The following is an 18,457-nucleotide window of genomic DNA, read 5'->3' as shown; positions in this document are numbered from 1 at the left end:
CACGCTACTGAAACAAGGAATTTAAAGTTTGACCATGTCCTGATTGAACAAAGCAGTTCTATATCTATAAATGAGCCCAATGTGAAAGCGAAAACCAGTAAATTACATGGTTGCAGACATGAACTCCAGCTGTGACGCAGACAGGATGTTGTACTACCAGACCTGCTCATGATTGATCTAAGCATGGACACAGAGCTCCAGAAGGCTGTTATACTAAGCCACTTTATTGCCATCTAACATTCACTGTGCTTGTTGTTTTTTAACTACATTTAGTAAGTAATTTTATTTATTCTGCTTTTTGAATTTATTAAACAACTTTTCTTTATAGTGCCACTTTATTGATATATATTTAGTTTTTTTTTACATTGCATTTTGATGTGTTTTGTTCCAGAATTTACCCTTTGAGAGCCTTTATTTTAGTTACATTACTATTTAATCAATCTTTTGAGCAATTCTTACCATATGTAACTGTGTGTTGAGTCGTATTTTTTGTCATTCTGTTAACTTTTTCCAAATATTTAAGATATTCTGTCAGAGGTGTAGTTCTTTTAAGAGCTGCTCACCGAGATACTGCCATGAAGAGGTAGAAAAAACAAACAAATAACCACAAAGGGAGAATGTAGAAATAAAACTTCTATACATTCACTTTCCGCTTTTTATCAAGCTCACAAGAGGCACCAGTCTAACCAGAGATGCCGAGACCTCCCTCTCCCCAGGCATATCCTCGAGCTCTTTCAGGAGGAAACCAAACTAGGCAAGAGACATAATCTCTCTAGCGTGCCCTGAATCTGCACTGGGCTCTCCACCCAGATGAATATCTTAGAAACACCTAGGAGGCATGTAGTAAGTGTCGTGTTCACATGTCTGAATCATCTCAACTGGCTCCCTTTGATGTGAAGGAGCACCCTGAATATGAAAATGACCAAGCCCTAAAACCTCTAAAACTGAGCCCAGGCATCTGTTAAAGGAAGCTCTTTTCTGCTGTACCTCAAATTTTTGATTACTACCCACAAGTTCATTGAGACCTTTGCTTTAACACGCTGCTGCCTCTTTTGACCACAACAGACCAGTACAGCATCTACATGACAACAGGCCTGTCAGTCTCTCTATCTGCCCAGAAACTCAATACAAACCTCGAAACTAGGGCTGGGCGATATATCGAGTTTTTTAAAAATATCGATATATTTTTATACGAGATATAAGATGTGACCATATCCTTCATATCGATATATACATTATAATTAGTTGTGGAGCCATAAGTTTGCCTCTCTTTCGTCCACTTTTGTCTCTACGCAACATTACTCGGCCTCGCCTCTCTTTCACTGAACACAACTCCCCCTCCTCCCCCATAGCTTCACCTGCAGGCAGCGACAATATGAACACGGCAAATCTCCGTTAACGAGTTACTGCACATCGCTCCGTGCGTGGGGCTGGACAGCGTCAACGTGTTAACGAGCTAACCATGCTAACGAGCTAACCACGCTAACGCCATGCAGCCCACAGGGGATGCACAGCCTAAAATCCTTTCATTTTCTCAAAAGTTGACAGCGCACCTTATGTATGAATTCTGGTTTTGCTTGATGATCGCGAACCGATTTTATGTGGAACACGGCGCTCAGCAATCTGTCAAAAAAATGTTTTAGTACGACTTTGGTAAGCTACGGAGCTGCACCGCTTGATGGATTGTCCGAGGAGCCTCGCGTAGTAATACGCACTGTGCTTCAACGTAATATTACCATATTGTGTGTGTATAAGGACCATAAATGGCACCTGAAGCGGATTTCAAACTCCAGGCTGTCAGTCACGCAGTAGAAGTTGGGAACAGAGCAGCTGTGAAATCGGTCTATGTTATTATGCTCAGCGTCTTTTAGTTTACATTTTGACTGCACAATTGTGAGCTTTTTGTTATGGACAACAACAACATATTTTTCGTTTATTTATGGAGCATTATTATTTAATAAATACTCATAATTTATTTTTGAGTAGTTTTTTTCATGCACATCTATGCTGTATGTTAATAAAAGTGCCTGTGTGACATCTGGGACACAGCTTTGACTAAGAACTCTCTTTTTGTTCTTACTTTATGGCTTTAAAAAATATCGAGATATATATCTTATATCGCCATCCAGCTAAAAAATATCGAGATATGAATTTTGGGTCATATCGCCCAGCCCTACTCGAAACCTTCCCGATGTAAGCTGAAGGTCTTTACTCAATGAAGCTAGGCGGACTACAACATCTGCAAGATACAGAGACATGACTATGACCCCATCAAACCTGACACACCCCACTACTTGGCTGCACCTAAAATATCTGTCCATAAAAATTATGAACAGAAACAGTGACAAAAGGCAGCTCTAGAGGAGTCCAAAGCCCAACAGGAAAGAGTCTGACTTATTCCCAGCAATTCAAACAGAGCTCTAACTACAGTTATACTGAGATTTATTCCCTCGTAACAATGGGACTGATATTCCACTCCCAAACAGGACACCCCAAGAGATGTGGTCAAAGTCCACAAAACACATGTAGACTGGTTGGGAAAAATCCCATGCACTTTCAAATATCCTCAAGGGTGGAAATACAAAATATTTGTGATTTCAACAATAAAGAGGTTTCAACAGCTGAAGCCTTGTTTGTATGTGTCCCCCAACTGTTATTATGACCCAGCTCGGAGGTCGTAGCATTGAACAGTGATGTACCTTTGCCCCAGTTCAGCACATACTGTCACTGTATAGTCTACAGGCATCGAAATTGATGTCCTACACAAGTTCATTAGATCAATTTCACACTGTGTTTCTTGCAGAAAACAATGCGAAAATCCCAAAGCGTGTAGGCGCCTTTATCTGAACCAAAATCAATTAATTTAGGCTGTTGGTAGACTAGCAATGGTGTAATTTACAAAAATATAGGGAATAAAAATAGCTTGCTGCACCTGTGTGTGCTGGGTGTTAAAGGACACCACAGTGCTCTGTGTGACGATGAGCTGAAATGAAATTTGTCCACATTAATTTCTCTTTTTTTATATTACACCAAACAACACTTCTACAATGTCCTTATGGTGAAAATGTTGGCAGCTCAGTGGTGTGACAACAGTGGCTTTCCTCGGACTTAGGTATGCAATTTAACTTGGTATGAATTGCAACTTCAAAAAATCCCAATGATTCAAAATTGTGATACACGAAAGTGTGAAACAGTCATGCAGCGTGCTCCGAGAGGACAAAAAGACACCTCAGGCTATGGACAGCGAAACTCTGCTGTGATAAATGAAAAACAGATGGAGACATGCAACACATTCAGCGCTGAAATTACAAAATAATTATGTCACAATAAAGCGCACATTAACTTCTAAATGTCGTGAAGTTTCTTTAAAATAGGAAACCACAAATGTAATGTTTCTGTTAATCGAGATAAATGAGACAACATCGGGGACTGCTGAGGCACTTAAACTTTATGAGGCTATTTGCCACGACTAAATCAGTAAAACAAGTGAAAGAAGCCAATTTTATGATGAGATACATGGTGAAACTGTTATGTGGATTGTCACATCTGGATTCTTTTAGACTGGATATAGGTCCAGTGAACTGCGTTTGCTTGGAGTCTGTTGTTTGACAGTATTACTATAACAGGTATTTACAGATTCTATAAATTAAACATGCTGAATGTGATGGGGAAATAACAGCTTTGTTTATCTCATTAGTGTTACCTGTGTTTAGTCTGCCACACCTGTCTCCCATTAGTCTCCTAAGTGAATATACCTCCTTTTTTAACCGCTTTTTTACTCCTCAATGGCCAGAGGAGTTGTCTTGTGCTTTTCCCAGTCAAACTTTCAAGGCATGTTCCTCATTTTTCTAGTATAACTCACTGTTTTCCAGCTTTTGTTGCCTACTGATCCTTTTGTGTATAATGCTTTGAACTGCTTCACAGTCTTTGTCTGTCTTTGCCTGCTGCTACTGGACGGTTTGCCTCACTGCCTGTTTCTGGATTAAAGATTCAGACTGTGTGTCTTTATCTCTACTCTGCATTTTTCCTGAATTTGGGTCTTTCCCTGTGTAAAATATCATTATGGGAAACTGCCCAGGAAGAGATGTTCGAGAGGTCCAACTAAATGGTTTTGGTTTGGTTAGGCTTTAATCACACAGGCCAAAAGACCCTTGCAACCTCTGGCCACTACACTCAGAAAAATAAAGGTGCCAACTGGAACCAAAAGAAGTTCTTTAGACTGATGCCATAGAAGAACCTTATTTGGTGCCACAAAGAACCTTTCAAACAATGGTTCTTTAAAGAACCAGACATCTGAAGAACCATTTCAGAACCATAATTTTTCTGAGAGTAGGGAAAAATGTGTATTACAGGACTGATTGCTGGCGGCTGCTTGCCATGGCTAAGGGAAATCAGTCACAAAGAGGGCACTGCATCAAAAACCTTGTGATTGCTTTGGTTACTAGCAGATTGCTATGGAAGATGCAGACTTGTCTGCAAACATTAGCTAACTACTAAATTGGAAAAGTGCAACTCAAATCCGAGATGGAGAATGTTTGCTTTCAAAGGGAAATTTCTACCTCACCACTCTAGCAAACATTTCAAACATATCACCCATGTTTCTATCTCGTATGTATCTGGGAGTGTTCAAAAGGCAACAATTTTACTTTGAAGGCAGTTGGTTCTTTTACAGTTGCACTACTGCTTGGTGAGAAGTTTGCAGACAAGTCAACATCACCCATGCAAACTGCGGGCAAGCAAGAAAAGCAATCACAAGAAAGTTTTTGGAGGAGCACCTTACAGTGGGGGTAAATAATTATTTTATTCCCTGCTGAATTTGTAAATGTGCTTACTCACAAAGAAATGAACCCATTCATGACCTATCTTTAGCGTTCTGGTTGAGAGAAGGAGCTTCTCACTGGTCCCTCACTTTGATTAAGTTATCCTATACCTTTAGCAGAAAAAACAGCCACATCCATGCTTGATTCTGGGGATGGTGTTCTTTAGGTCATTTTTCTTCCTCCCAACACAGTGGGTCGAGTAGAGAATGGACGAGTGGAAGAATCTGATTCTGTAAGCATGTGGACTTTATAAACATAACAATTTCAGATTAGGACTATCTGTAATTGACTGTAATTTACGTGCCAGAATTCTGGCTGGGTTGTAGAGTATCAAATACAGGGAGTGCAGAATTATTAGGCAAATGAGTATTTTGTCCACATCATCCTCTTCATGCATGCTGTCTTACTCCAAGCTGTGTAGGCTCGAAAGCCTACTACCAATTAAGCATATTAGGTGATGTGCATCTCTGTAATGAGAAGGGGTGTGGTCTAATGACATCAACACCCTATATCAGGTGTGCATAATTATTAGGCAACGTCCTTTCCTTTGGCAAAATGGGTCAAAAGAAGGACTTGACAGGCTCAGAAAAGTCAAAAATAGTGAGATATCTTGCAGAGGGATGCAGCAGTCTCAAAATTGCAAAGCTTCTGAAGCGTGATCATCGAACAATCAAGCGTTTCATTCAAAATAGTCAACAGGGTCGCAAGAAGCGTGTGGAAAAACCAAGGCGCAAAATAACTGCCCATGAACTGAGAAAAGTCAAGCGTGCAGCTGCCAAGATGCCACTTGCCACCAGTTTGGCCATATTTCAGAGCTGCAACATCACTGGAGTGCCCAAAAGCACAAGGTGTGCAATACTCAGAGACATGGCCAAGGTAAGAAAGGCTGAAAGACGACCACCACTGAACAAGACACACAAGCTGAAACGTCAATACTGGGCCAAGAAATATCTCAAGACTGGTTTTTCTAAGGTTTTATGGACTGATGAAATGAGAGTGAGTCTTGATGGGCCAGATGGATGGGCCCGTGGCTGGATTGGTAAAGGGCAGAGAGCTCCAGTCCGACTCAGACGCCAGCAAGGTGGAGGTGGAGTACTGGTTTGGGCTGGTATCATCAAAGATGAGCTTGTGGGGCCTTTTCGGGTTGAGGATGGAGTCAAGCTCAACTCCCAGTCCTACTGCCAGTTTCTGGAAGACACCTTCTTCAAGCAGTGGTACAGGAAGAAGTCTGCATCCTTCAAGAAAAACATGATTTTCATGCAGGACAATGCTCCATCACACGCGTCCAAGTACTCCACAGCGTGGCTGGCAAGAAAGGGTATAAAAGAAGAAAAACTAATGACATGGCCTCCTTGTTCACCTGATCTGAACCCCATTGAGAACCTGTGGTCCATCATCAAATGTGAGATTTACAAGGAGGGAAAACAGTACACCTCTCTGAACAGTGTCTGGGAGGCTGTGGTTGCTGCTGCACGCAATGTTGATGGTGAACAGATCAAAACACTGACAGAATCCATGGATGGCAGGCTTTTGAGTGTCCTTGCAAAGAAAGGTGGCTATACTGGTCACTGATTTGTTTTTGTTTTGTTTTTGAATGTCAGAAATGTATATTTGTGAATGTGGAGATGTTATATTGGTTTCACTGGTAAAAATAAATAATTGAAATGGGCATTTATTTGTTTTTTGTTAAGTTGCCTCGTCTGCAAGAGATGCAGTGGGCTGACTGTGTTGTCTTTCTTGTAGTCAGTGATGCAGCACAGTCCATTCCACAGTCGCCTGGTGTCAACCTTCCAGTGTAACCTTACTTAACCAGGGGTAACGGAACACAGTTGAACATTTGTTTATTGTGGAAAGGAAATGTTTTTGTGTTGATGATAAAGCTACGGCCTTTTGGAGGATGCGGGCATCGATCCCGCTACCTCTCGCATGCTAAGCGAGCGCTCTACCATTTGAGCTAATCCCCCTGTGTCTTGTACTGTAGCAAGATCACAATGCAATGACGTGTGCCACTCAAACAATGTCAAGACACATTTGTTATTATTTGTCAGACTATATCAATCGCCCATTGGTGATGGCTAAAGATTACGTTGCTTTTTTCTGTGAAGGATACATTCCTGAGTGTCGTGACAGACTAATGAAAGCCCAGTAACAGTAAGGTCTGGTAGGGGTAGCTAGTCACAGGGAATTAAGAGATTTGTTCACTCGGCAAATTAAATGTTTTCAGGATGAGGTTTAAAGTGAAACACCCATTTGGAGGATGCGGGCATCGATCCCACTACCTCTCGCATGCGAAGCAAGCGCTCTACCATTTGAGCTAATCCCCCACTGGGTGCAGCTTAAACATGTCCCATGATCTGTGGTGTTTCAGAGCTGCACATATGCAGTCCTGAGTACAGACACACCAGGGCTTTGCTTATGAACCTAGAACTGGGATTGCTCCTCTTTCCAAAAGTAGTTTCATGACATTTAGGTTCTAGTAGGGGTACCTGGTCACATGAACTTTTCAAATATTGTAAAGGACATTGATTTGTGCAGTAAATCTAGTGTGGGATATCCTTAATCATCCAGGAAAGTAAATCTCCAAAGGTTGATTCTGTTCATCTGGATGTAGTGTTTTGTGGGAGAAATGTTTCGTCACTCATCCAAGTGACTTCTTCAGTCTCAGCTGACTGCAGGTTTCCCCAAATCTTATAAACAGTACATTTGCATAATGACTGAAACCAGCCCACTGAAGGAACAATGGGCTGGGAGGTCAGTTCCTTAATCATAATTATGCAAATTCTCATGACCATTGATCAACAACCACTGATCAACGTCCATGAGTACCATTCACAGAGAGTTGGGGAATGGCTACAATCACAGCATTGTAAGATGGCGAAAGATGTACCCTTAGGCCCCCTCCTCGATTCAGAGATGGTCTTTCCCTTTTCACGTAAATGGCCTCCTTGACTCATCATGTAGGATACATCCTAGTGTAGGATAAGTCTTTGTTTAATAGTGACTGTTTCACTCCTCCATTGTTTGGGACTAATCCCCCACGGATGCGGGTGTTTGATCACATGAATGCTACTCTCGTCTTAAAACGCCAAAGGAAACAACTGACTGTGGCGTACTGAAAGGAGGAACTATCCCAGTATAATTTCCATAAGGAAAGCCCACGTGTGTCCGTTCTCAGCTTTGCGCATCTGCAGCTCTACAACGCCACAGCATGTGTGATCAGTTAAAGGTCACTAAAGTAGACTTGTATTAGAGTACTGCACCTCTAGTTATTAAGTTAAGCATGTAAACAGGGTGACCCAAGGTCTCACAGTGATCACTAATCCATTTGAGCAAATCCCCCTCTGATTGCAAGTTACACATGTCACTGCTGAAGAAGAAGTTGCCATCTTTCTGATATTATTTTAGGATGATCAGGGATGTTTTTCAGTTTTTGTGAGACGTTAAAGGGAGAGGACCTGTTAGAAAGTCTTTTCAGAGTGATTGGATCAATCTTTTCAATCTGCAAAATCAAACTTTTCTGATTTGTTGTTTAGAGATTCTAATTCCCCACTTTTAGAAGCTCAGACTCCTTCCAACCAAGGTGTAACTCTTTTCATTTAGTCTTTATTGTGGCCCATAACACAGTAGGTACCAACAGCATTTAAGGGCTAATGCAAATTGACATCAATGGAAGTGGAAAGTTCAGCAGGTGATGTACTAACAATGTGCCAATTTCTGAAGAGACACAGGCAGTTAAAAAGAAAAACAAAAGAAGCAGGCAGTAAATCTAGTTTAGGGTAAGTCTTTGTTTAATAGTGACCATTTCACTCCTCCATTGTTTTATGGTGATAAATGTCAATATAGGGAGTACAAGCACAGTGCTGAGTCTAAACAAATTGCATGTGGACCTTGAACTGGGATAGCATTTCCTTCAGTTTTCAGTTTTATTTGTCATATGCAAGTTAGCACAGGGTCAACATTGCAATAAAATGTGTTTGACGAGCAGCAGTCACTCAGCAGCATGATACAGTAGAAGAAAATAAAATAAAGTAAAATAAAATAATAAAAAAAAAAGAATAGGAAAATAGTAAGGAGCAAAATATTAGAGAGACATGGTAAAAGAGAAAAGATGACTAAATATATATGTATCTATAAATATATGTACACTAGTGATTAAATAAGAAAATCTTGAAAAGAAATATGACGGGAGGAATGAGCAGCAGAAAATTACAGTATTGCACTTTTTAAATATAAATATCAATAACAATAAAGTGGAGTGACCAGTGCAGATTAACAGAGTACTTGTGAAGCTGCAGGGTAGCTTCTGAGTGCTGTGTTGTGTGTGTTTAAGTGTTGTGGTTGAGGTGTCGTATGGCTTGGTGGTAAAAACTGTTTTTAAGTCTTGTAGTCCGAGCAGACAGGCTCCTGTAACGTCTGCCAGATGGTAACAAGGAGAACAGCTGATGTGCTGGGTGGCTGTGGTCCTTGATGATGCTGTGTGCTTTACGGAGGCATCGCTGGAGATAAATGTCCTGAATGGCAGGAAGCCTCATGCCAGTGATGTGCTCTGCTGCCTTCACCACCCTCTGTAGTGATTTACGGCTGCTGGTAGAGCAGCTTCCGTACCAAACTGTAATGCAGCTCGTCAGCAAGCTCTCGATCGCACACCCAACATTTGAGGCGATGTTGGGTCCAGGAGAAGTACTCGGTGATGTTGACTCCAAGGAACTTGAAGCTGCTGACCCTTTCGACCTTGACACCGTTGATGTGGATGGGCTGGTGTTCTCTGACTGGTCGTTTTCGGTAGTCCACTATCATTTCTCTAGTTTTGCTGATGTTGAGAGTCAGGTTATTTTCCAGACACCACTCGTGCAGTGTCATCACCTCCTCTCTATAGGCCGTCTCGTCGTTGTCTGTGATGAGGCCTATGATGGTTGTGTCATCCGCAAACTTGATGATGATGTTGGACTCGTGTTTAGCAACACAGTCGTGTGTGAACAGGGAATATAGGAGGGGGCTAAGCACACAACCCTGTGGCGTACCTGTGTTTAGGATGAGTGGTGAGGAGGTGTGCTTACCAACTCTCACCACTTGGGGCTTGTTTGTGAGGAAGTTTAGAATCCATCTGCAGGTTGGTGTTTCCAGCCCAAGGTTGACGAGCTTTGAGGGGATGATGGTGTTAAATGCCGAGCTGTAGTCGATGAAGAGCATCCTTGCATATGTATTCCCTTTTTCCAGGTGAGTGAGGGTGGTGTGCGTTGCCAGGGCGATGGCATCCTCTGTGGCTCTGTTTGTCCGATAGGCAAACTGAAGAGGGTCCAGTGTTTCAGGGAGGGAGGAGCAGATGTGACCTTTGACCAGTCGCTCTAGGCACTTCATGATGACGGATGTCAGTGCAACAGGACGGTAGTCATTCAGACAGGAGACCACTGATTTTTTGGGAACGGGAATGATGGTGGATGCTTTGAGGGACGTGGGGACCACTGACTGCCTCAGGGAGAGGTTGAAGATGTTGGTGAACACCTCTGCCAGCTCGTCTGCACACACTCTGAGTAGCTGGCCTGGGATGCCGTCCGGTCCTGGAGCTTTGTGAGGATTTACCTTTTTAAAGGTCCATCTCACAGCTTCTGTTTTGAGAGTTAAAGTTGCAGCCTCACTGTCCTCCTGAGGGTAGAGGATCTGCTCTCTGTTGTCTGCGTCAAAGTTGTTAAGCTCGTCTGCAAGAGATGCAGTGGGCTGACTGTGTTGTCTTTCTTGTAGTCAGTGATGCAGCACAGTCCATTCCACAGTCGCCTGGTGTCAACCTTCCAGTGTAACCTTACTTAACCAGGGGTAACGGAACACAGTTGAACATTTGTTTATTGTGGAAAGGAAATGTTTTTGTGTTGATGATAAAGCTACGGCCTTTTGGAGGATGCGGGCATCGATCCCGCTACCTCTCGCATGCTAAGCGAGCGCTCTACCATTTGAGCTAATCCCCCTGTGTCTTGTACTGTAGCAAGATCACAATGCAATGACGTGTGCCACTCAAACAATGTCAAGACACATTTGTTATTATTTGTCAGACTATATCAATCGCCCATTGGTGATGGCTAAAGATTACGTTGCTTTTTTCTGTGAAGGATACATTCCTGAGTGTCGTGACAGACTAATGAAAGCCCAGTAACAGTAAGGTCTGGTAGGGGTAGCTAGTCACAGGGAATTAAGAGATTTGTTCACTCGGCAAATTAAATGTTTTCAGGATGAGGTTTAAAGTGAAACACCCATTTGGAGGATGCGGGCATCGATCCCACTACCTCTCGCATGCGAAGCAAGCGCTCTACCATTTGAGCTAATCCCCCACTGGGTGCAGCTTAAACATGTCCCATGATCTGTGGTGTTTCAGAGCTGCACATATGCAGTCCTGAGTACAGACACACCAGGGCTTTGCTTATGAACCTAGAACTGGGATTGCTCCTCTTTCCAAAAGTAGTTTCATGACATTTAGGTTCTAGTAGGGGTACCTGGTCACATGAACTTTTCAAATATTGTAAAGGACATTGATTTGTGCAGTAAATCTAGTGTGGGATATCCTTAATCATCCAGGAAAGTAAATCTCCAAAGGTTGATTCTGTTCATCTGGATGTAGTGTTTTGTGGGAGAAATGTTTCGTCACTCATCCAAGTGACTTCTTCAGTCTCAGCTGACTGCAGGTTTCCCCAAATCTTATAAACAGTACATTTGCATAATGACTGAAACCAGCCCACTGAAGGAACAATGGGCTGGGAGGTCAGTTCCTTAATCATAATTATGCAAATTCTCATGACCATTGATCAACAACCACTGATCAACGTCCATGAGTACCATTCACAGAGAGTTGGGGAATGGCTACAATCACAGCATTGTAAGATGGCGAAAGATGTACCCTTAGGCCCCCTCCTCGATTCAGAGATGGTCTTTCCCTTTTCACGTAAATGGCCTCCTTGACTCATCATGTAGGATACATCCTAGTGTAGGATAAGTCTTTGTTTAATAGTGACTGTTTCACTCCTCCATTGTTTGGGACTAATCCCCCACGGATGCGGGTGTTTGATCACATGAATGCTACTCTCGTCTTAAAACGCCAAAGGAAACAACTGACTGTGGCGTACTGAAAGGAGGAACTATCCCAGTATAATTTCCATAAGGAAAGCCCACGTGTGTCCGTTCTCAGCTTTGCGCATCTGCAGCTCTACAACGCCACAGCATGTGTGATCAGTTAAAGGTCACTAAAGTAGACTTGTATTAGAGTACTGCACCTCTAGTTATTAAGTTAAGCATGTAAACAGGGTGACCCAAGGTCTCACAGTGATCACTAATCCATTTGAGCAAATCCCCCTCTGATTGCAAGTTACACATGTCACTGCTGAAGAAGAAGTTGCCATCTTTCTGATATTATTTTAGGATGATCAGGGATGTTTTTCAGTTTTTGTGAGACGTTAAAGGGAGAGGACCTGTTAGAAAGTCTTTTCAGAGTGATTGGATCAATCTTTTCAATCTGCAAAATCAAACTTTTCTGATTTGTTGTTTAGAGATTCTAATTCCCCACTTTTAGAAGCTCAGACTCCTTCCAACCAAGGTGTAACTCTTTTCATTTAGTCTTTATTGTGGCCCATAACACAGTAGGTACCAACAGCATTTAAGGGCTAATGCAAATTGACATCAATGGAAGTGGAAAGTTCAGCAGGTGATGTACTAACAATGTGCCAATTTCTGAAGAGACACAGGCAGTTAAAAAGAAAAACAAAAGAAGCAGGCAGTAAATCTAGTTTAGGGTAAGTCTTTGTTTAATAGTGACCATTTCACTCCTCCATTGTTTTATGGTGATAAATGTCAATATAGGGAGTACAAGCACAGTGCTGAGTCTAAACAAATTGCATGTGGACCTTGAACTGGGATAGCATTTCCTTCAGTTTTCAGTTTTATTTGTCATATGCAAGTTAGCACAGGGTCAACATTGCAATAAAATGTGTTTGACGAGCAGCAGTCACTCAGCAGCATGATACAGTAGAAGAAAATAAAATAAAGTAAAATAAAATAATAAAAAAAAAGAATAGGAAAATAGTAAGGAGCAAAATATTAGAGAGACATGGTAAAAGAGAAAAGATGACTAAATATATATGTATCTATAAATATATGTACACTAGTGATTAAATAAGAAAATCTTGAAAAGAAATATGACGGGAGGAATGAGCAGCAGAAAATTACAGTATTGCACTTTTTAAATATAAATATCAATAACAATAAAGTGGAGTGACCAGTGCAGATTAACAGAGTACTTGTGAAGCTGCAGGGTAGCTTCTGAGTGCTGTGTTGTGTGTGTTTAAGTGTTGTGGTTGAGGTGTCGTATGGCTTGGTGGTAAAAACTGTTTTTAAGTCTTGTAGTCCGAGCAGACAGGCTCCTGTAACGTCTGCCAGATGGTAACAAGGAGAACAGCTGATGTGCTGGGTGGCTGTGGTCCTTGATGATGCTGTGTGCTTTACGGAGGCATCGCTGGAGATAAATGTCCTGAATGGCAGGAAGCCTCATGCCAGTGATGTGCTCTGCTGCCTTCACCACCCTCTGTAGTGATTTACGGCTGCTGGTAGAGCAGCTTCCGTACCAAACTGTAATGCAGCTCGTCAGCAAGCTCTCGATCGCACACCCAACATTTGAGGCGATGTTGGGTCCAGGAGAAGTACTCGGTGATGTTGACTCCAAGGAACTTGAAGCTGCTGACCCTTTCGACCTTGACACCGTTGATGTGGATGGGCTGGTGTTCTCTGACTGGTCGTTTTCGGTAGTCCACTATCATTTCTCTAGTTTTGCTGATGTTGAGAGTCAGGTTATTTTCCAGACACCACTCGTGCAGTGTCATCACCTCCTCTCTATAGGCCGTCTCGTCGTTGTCTGTGATGAGGCCTATGATGGTTGTGTCATCCGCAAACTTGATGATGATGTTGGACTCGTGTTTAGCAACACAGTCGTGTGTGAACAGGGAATATAGGAGGGGGCTAAGCACACAACCCTGTGGCGTACCTGTGTTTAGGATGAGTGGTGAGGAGGTGTGCTTACCAACTCTCACCACTTGGGGCTTGTTTGTGAGGAAGTTTAGAATCCATCTGCAGGTTGGTGTTTCCAGCCCAAGGTTGACGAGCTTCGTGGCAAGTTTTGAGGGGATGATGGTGTTAAATGCCGAGCTGTAGTCGATGAAGAGCATCCTTGCATATGTATTCCCTTTTTCCAGGTGAGTGAGGGTGGTGTGCGTTGCCAGGGCGATGGCATCCTCTGTGGCTCTGTTTGTCCGATAGGCAAACTGAAGAGGGTCCAGTGTTTCAGGGAGGGAGGAGCAGATGTGACCTTTGACCAGTCGCTCTAGGCACTTCATGATGACGGATGTCAGTGCAACAGGACGGTAGTCATTCAGACAGGAGACCACTGATTTTTTGGGAACGGGAATGATGGTGGATGCTTTGAGGGACGTGGGGACCACTGACTGCCTCAGGGAGAGGTTGAAGATGTTGGTGAACACCTCTGCCAGCTCGTCTGCACACACTCTGAGTAGCCGGCCTGGGATGCCGTCCGGTCCTGGAGCTTTGTGAGGATTTACCTTTTTAAAGGTCCATCTCACAGCTTCTGTTTTGAGAGTTAAAGTTGCAGCCTCACTGTCCTCCTGAGGGTAGAGGATCTGCTCTCTGTTGTCTGCGTCAAAGTTGTTAAGCTCGTCTGCAAGAGATGCAGTGGGCTGACTGTGTTGTCTTTCTTGTAGTCAGTGATGCAGCACAGTCCATTCCACAGTCGCCTGGTGTCAACCTTCCAGTGTAACCTTACTTAACCAGGGGTAACGGAACACAGTTGAACATTTGTTTATTGTGGAAAGGAAATGTTTTTGTGTTGATGCTTAAAGCTACGGCCTTTTAGAGGATGCGGGCATCGATCCCGCTACCTCTCGCATGCTAAGCGAGCGCTCTACCATTTGAGCTAATCCCCCTGTGTCTCGTACTGTAGCACGATCACAATGCAATGACGTGTGCCACTCAAACAATATCAAGACACATTTGTTATTATTTGTCAGACTATATCAATCGCCCATTGGTGATGGCTAAAGATTACGTTGCTTTTTTCTGTGAAGGATACATTCCTGAGTGTTGTGACAGACTAATGAAAGCCCAGTAACAGTAAGGTCTGGTAGGGGTAGCTAGTCACAGGGATTTAAGAGATAGTAAAGAGCCAGGCAGTTAAAAAGAAAAACAAAAGAAGCAGGCAGTAAATCTAGTTTAGGATTAGTCTTTGTTTAATTGTGACTGGTTCACTCCTCCATTGTTTTAATAAATATCAAACTAGAGAGTCCATCCGTATAGTGCTGAGTCTAGACACATAGGGGACCTTGAACTGGGATTGCTCCTCCACACACGCACAGCTTCAGACACCAAGTTTCTTTTAGAATAGAATAGAATAGAATAGAATAGCCTTTATTGTCATTGTACAGAGTACAACGAAATTGGAGTGCCACTCCCTTGGTGCAAGTTTCAATAATAAATATAAATGTAAAATATAAAAAGTACAAAAAAACAATCGTAAGTACTCAAACAATAGTAAGTACAATATATACAGGATAGCAGCATTAATATAATGACAGTATGAATAGCAGCATAATATAATGACAGTGACGGTATGGAATAGGTTCAATTGTTTTTGTGCTTATTTACTACGGTGATAGCTCTGGGAAAGAAGCTATCCCTGAATCTGTTTGTCCTGGTTTTATGTGACCTGTACCGTCGGCCTGACCGTAATAGTTCAAACAGTTGGTTGCTGGGGTGAGAGTAGTCATTGATGATATTGCCAGCTCTGCTGAGGTACCGAGAGTTTGCAGTGACCTCCAGGCTGGGCAGAGAGCAGCCAGTGATCTTCTGGGCTGTGTTGATGACCCTCTGCAGTACTTTCCTGTCCGCAGCTGAGCACCCTGCATACCATGTTGTTATGCCGTACGTTAGGATGCTCTCTATGGTGGCTCTGTAAAATGTCACCAGCAGCCTCTCCTCCAGGTTGTTCCTCCTGAGCACTCTTAGAAAGTGGAGACGCTGCTGGGCCTTTTTTACCACCGCCGTGGTATTTGCAGTCCAGGAGAGGTCATCAGATATCTGCACGCCCAGAAACCTCATGGAGTGTACCCTCTCCACACAGCTCCCGTGAATGTAAAGTGGGGCCGGGTCTGCTCTGCCCTTCCTGAAGTCCAAGATAAGTTCTTTAGTTTTCGTGGTGTTCAGTTGGAGGTTGTTAACTGAACACCACTCAGTCAGTCTGTTGACCTCATCTCTGTAGTCCGACTCATCCCCCCTTGAGATGAGTCCAACCACTGTGGTGTCATCCGCGAACTTTATGATGGTGTTTGAGAGATGGGTAGGGGAGCAGTCGGATGTGTAGAGCGTAAACAGGAGGGGACTCAAAACACATCCTTGTGGAGACCCGGTGCTGAGTGTGATGGTGCTGGACCGGTGGGGGCCGAGTCTGACAGACTGTGGTCTATTTGTCAGGAAGTCCTTGATCCAGAGGCAGATGGGGGTGGAGAGTCCCAGGTGAGACAGTTTCTGGACCAGGATCTCCGGGATGATATGATTGAATGCTGAGCTGAAGTCCAGAAAGAGCATTCTCACATAGCTTCCTCGGTGCACAATTTTTTAGTATTTAGTATTATTCTTAGTATTTTGCACATTTCCATTGCACTGTCTTGTCTCTGTATTGTCCTGTTCTGTCTAGTGTTGCACCGTCTTGTCTTGTTGTCTGTGAAGATTCTCAGTCATCCAGGTCATTGTAGTCTAAGGAGCTTGGAAAGAAAAAGCGTCTGGACTTCTTTGTCTTCTGTTTTGTCTCTCACATGAACTTTTTAATCATTGTAAACGCCATGCACAGAATATCAAGTCAATGCAAGTAAACTTTTTACACAGTTTAATACAAAAAGCTCTAAAACCTGTTAATTTTTCATGTGCGCTTGATTACATTTGCACTTTTTACCAATTGATAATAATCTACCTCACAGTTATCTCATAGTAATGCCTCTCTTTCCACCTTCTATACATTCAGTGCTCTGCCATAGTTATTAGTGTTAAAGAAAACGTTGAAGCTGCAGATGTATCTTCTCTCTTGTGCCTCCAGGCGGCAGCACAGACACATCTACGGCTATCGGGGAGTCATAAACATTCAAATAAGTTTATTCTCTATTTCAGGTCGTTTCTTCATTCTACTAATTAGGGTGATTTATTTAAAGTTCTGTTTATATCAACTTCATATTTCATTAATATACACTGCCATAAAGAAATAATCATTAATCAATCAGTTCCTGTTTGCTTTACAGATTTACCCGGTACTCTTAAAATGTATTACTCTCCATAAACAATAAACAGTTTTAAATCACATGGATATTTAAAATGCTCTATTTAAAATATTTTAACTCATCAGAAAAAAGTTTGGAGGATGCGGGCATCGATCCCGCTACCTCTCGCATGCTAAGCGAGCGCTCTACCATTTGAGCTAATCCCCCCACGCTTCAGAAGGAGCCCGTTCGCAGTACCAACCCGTGATATGCTGACGATTTGTCAAGTCCTGCGATGTTCCGGAGGAGCGCGACAGGTGAGCTTCCGCGTTCTTATGCTACGCGCCGGGTTATCAATGAAATCCAGTACAATAACGCTCCCGAGGTAATACATGTTCCAGCCATGTACTCCAGTCCTAGCCGTATCCCAAACCCTAACCATAATCTTATCCCTAACATTAACCAGCATGTTATATAGTGTTTACCAAAGAGATGTAAGTAAAACGAGTGTACATGCGTATATTCATTCCAAACGGTTCTCTTGTTTGCTGATGTTGGGTCCCCGGAAGCGTAAGATATCGACGATTTGTCACCTAGCTTAAAATGTTAGGCTTTGAAGGTGATAACGTGTTGACAGCAGGGACCTATAATAGCTTATACAAAGACTGCCTAAGTTTGAAGTGTCGAACGAATTGATTTCAGTGAAATTCGTCGCAAAAACTTTCGTGAAAATGTAAATGTGACATTGGCATCTTCTTTATGTTTTGTGTCTCAGCTCCCCCCCAAAAATTACCAATTTTTAAAATAACCATATTTTCTAATTGGTCTGGTTGGTTGCATTTTGCAACTTGAGAGTTAAAACAAACTCACGCCAACCGACGAGACACAAAACTTTGGAGGATGCGGGCATCGATCCCGCTACCTCTCGCATGCTAAGCGAGCGCTCTACCATTTGAGCTAATCCCCCTTATGTGCGCTGCCTCGCAACCTGATAAAGTATATCTATGTAATCGAGTTGGGCTATAGCCAACAGAGCCTGTTGGCTTGCTGGCAATGGTGCTGGTTCGGCTGATGAACCGTATCTACCATGTAATCTGTATTCGATCGTTGCGCTTGAACACCGTGAAAGAAGAAGAAAAAAAAGTGTCACCTCCTTCGAGCCGGATTTGAACCAGCGACCTAAGGATGTCTATCGCACTCCTCTACAGTCCTCCGCTCTACCAACTGAGCTATCGAAGGGGATGGTATCAGCTTCCCACAGTGTTTCTCTATAAGCGGCAGCGCTACTAAGCATGCGAGAGGAAAGCATTGATTTACTGGGGCAAGATACGTTTTTAATGAAATGACATT

The 18,457-nt window shown here is 42.8% G+C and overlaps 6 non-coding genes across 6 annotated transcripts; all 6 read right to left on the bottom strand.

The window, feature by feature from the left end:
- Positions 1 to 6,711: 6,711 nt before the first annotated feature.
- On the bottom strand, positions 6,712 to 6,784 carry trnaa-agc (transfer RNA alanine (anticodon AGC)). Its single transcript has one exon. It is a non-coding gene; the product is annotated as a tRNA-Ala (tRNA).
- Positions 6,785 to 10,707: 3,923 nt separating this feature from the next.
- trnaa-agc (transfer RNA alanine (anticodon AGC)) lies at positions 10,708 to 10,780 on the bottom strand. The gene has a single exon. It is a non-coding gene; the product is annotated as a tRNA-Ala (tRNA).
- A 3,935-nt stretch (positions 10,781 to 14,715) lies between these two features.
- Positions 14,716 to 14,788, bottom strand: trnaa-agc (transfer RNA alanine (anticodon AGC)). The gene has a single exon. It is a non-coding gene; the product is annotated as a tRNA-Ala (tRNA).
- A 2,474-nt stretch (positions 14,789 to 17,262) lies between these two features.
- trnaa-agc (transfer RNA alanine (anticodon AGC)) lies at positions 17,263 to 17,335 on the bottom strand. Its single transcript has one exon. It is a non-coding gene; the product is annotated as a tRNA-Ala (tRNA).
- A 666-nt stretch (positions 17,336 to 18,001) lies between these two features.
- Positions 18,002 to 18,074, bottom strand: trnaa-agc (transfer RNA alanine (anticodon AGC)). Its single transcript has one exon. It is a non-coding gene; the product is annotated as a tRNA-Ala (tRNA).
- A 184-nt stretch (positions 18,075 to 18,258) lies between these two features.
- Positions 18,259 to 18,346, bottom strand: trnay-gua (transfer RNA tyrosine (anticodon GUA)). The gene is given in 2 exon segments: positions 18,259 to 18,294; positions 18,310 to 18,346. It is a non-coding gene; the product is annotated as a tRNA-Tyr (tRNA).
- Positions 18,347 to 18,457: the final 111 nt, after the last annotated feature.

Source organism: Astatotilapia calliptera, chromosome 15, assembly GCF_900246225.1.
Source record: "Astatotilapia calliptera chromosome 15, fAstCal1.2, whole genome shotgun sequence".
Taxonomy (NCBI): domain Eukaryota; kingdom Metazoa; phylum Chordata; class Actinopteri; order Cichliformes; family Cichlidae; genus Astatotilapia; species Astatotilapia calliptera.
Note: the sequence above shows the minus strand (reverse complement) of the source record. Positions and strands in the feature narration are given on the sequence as shown.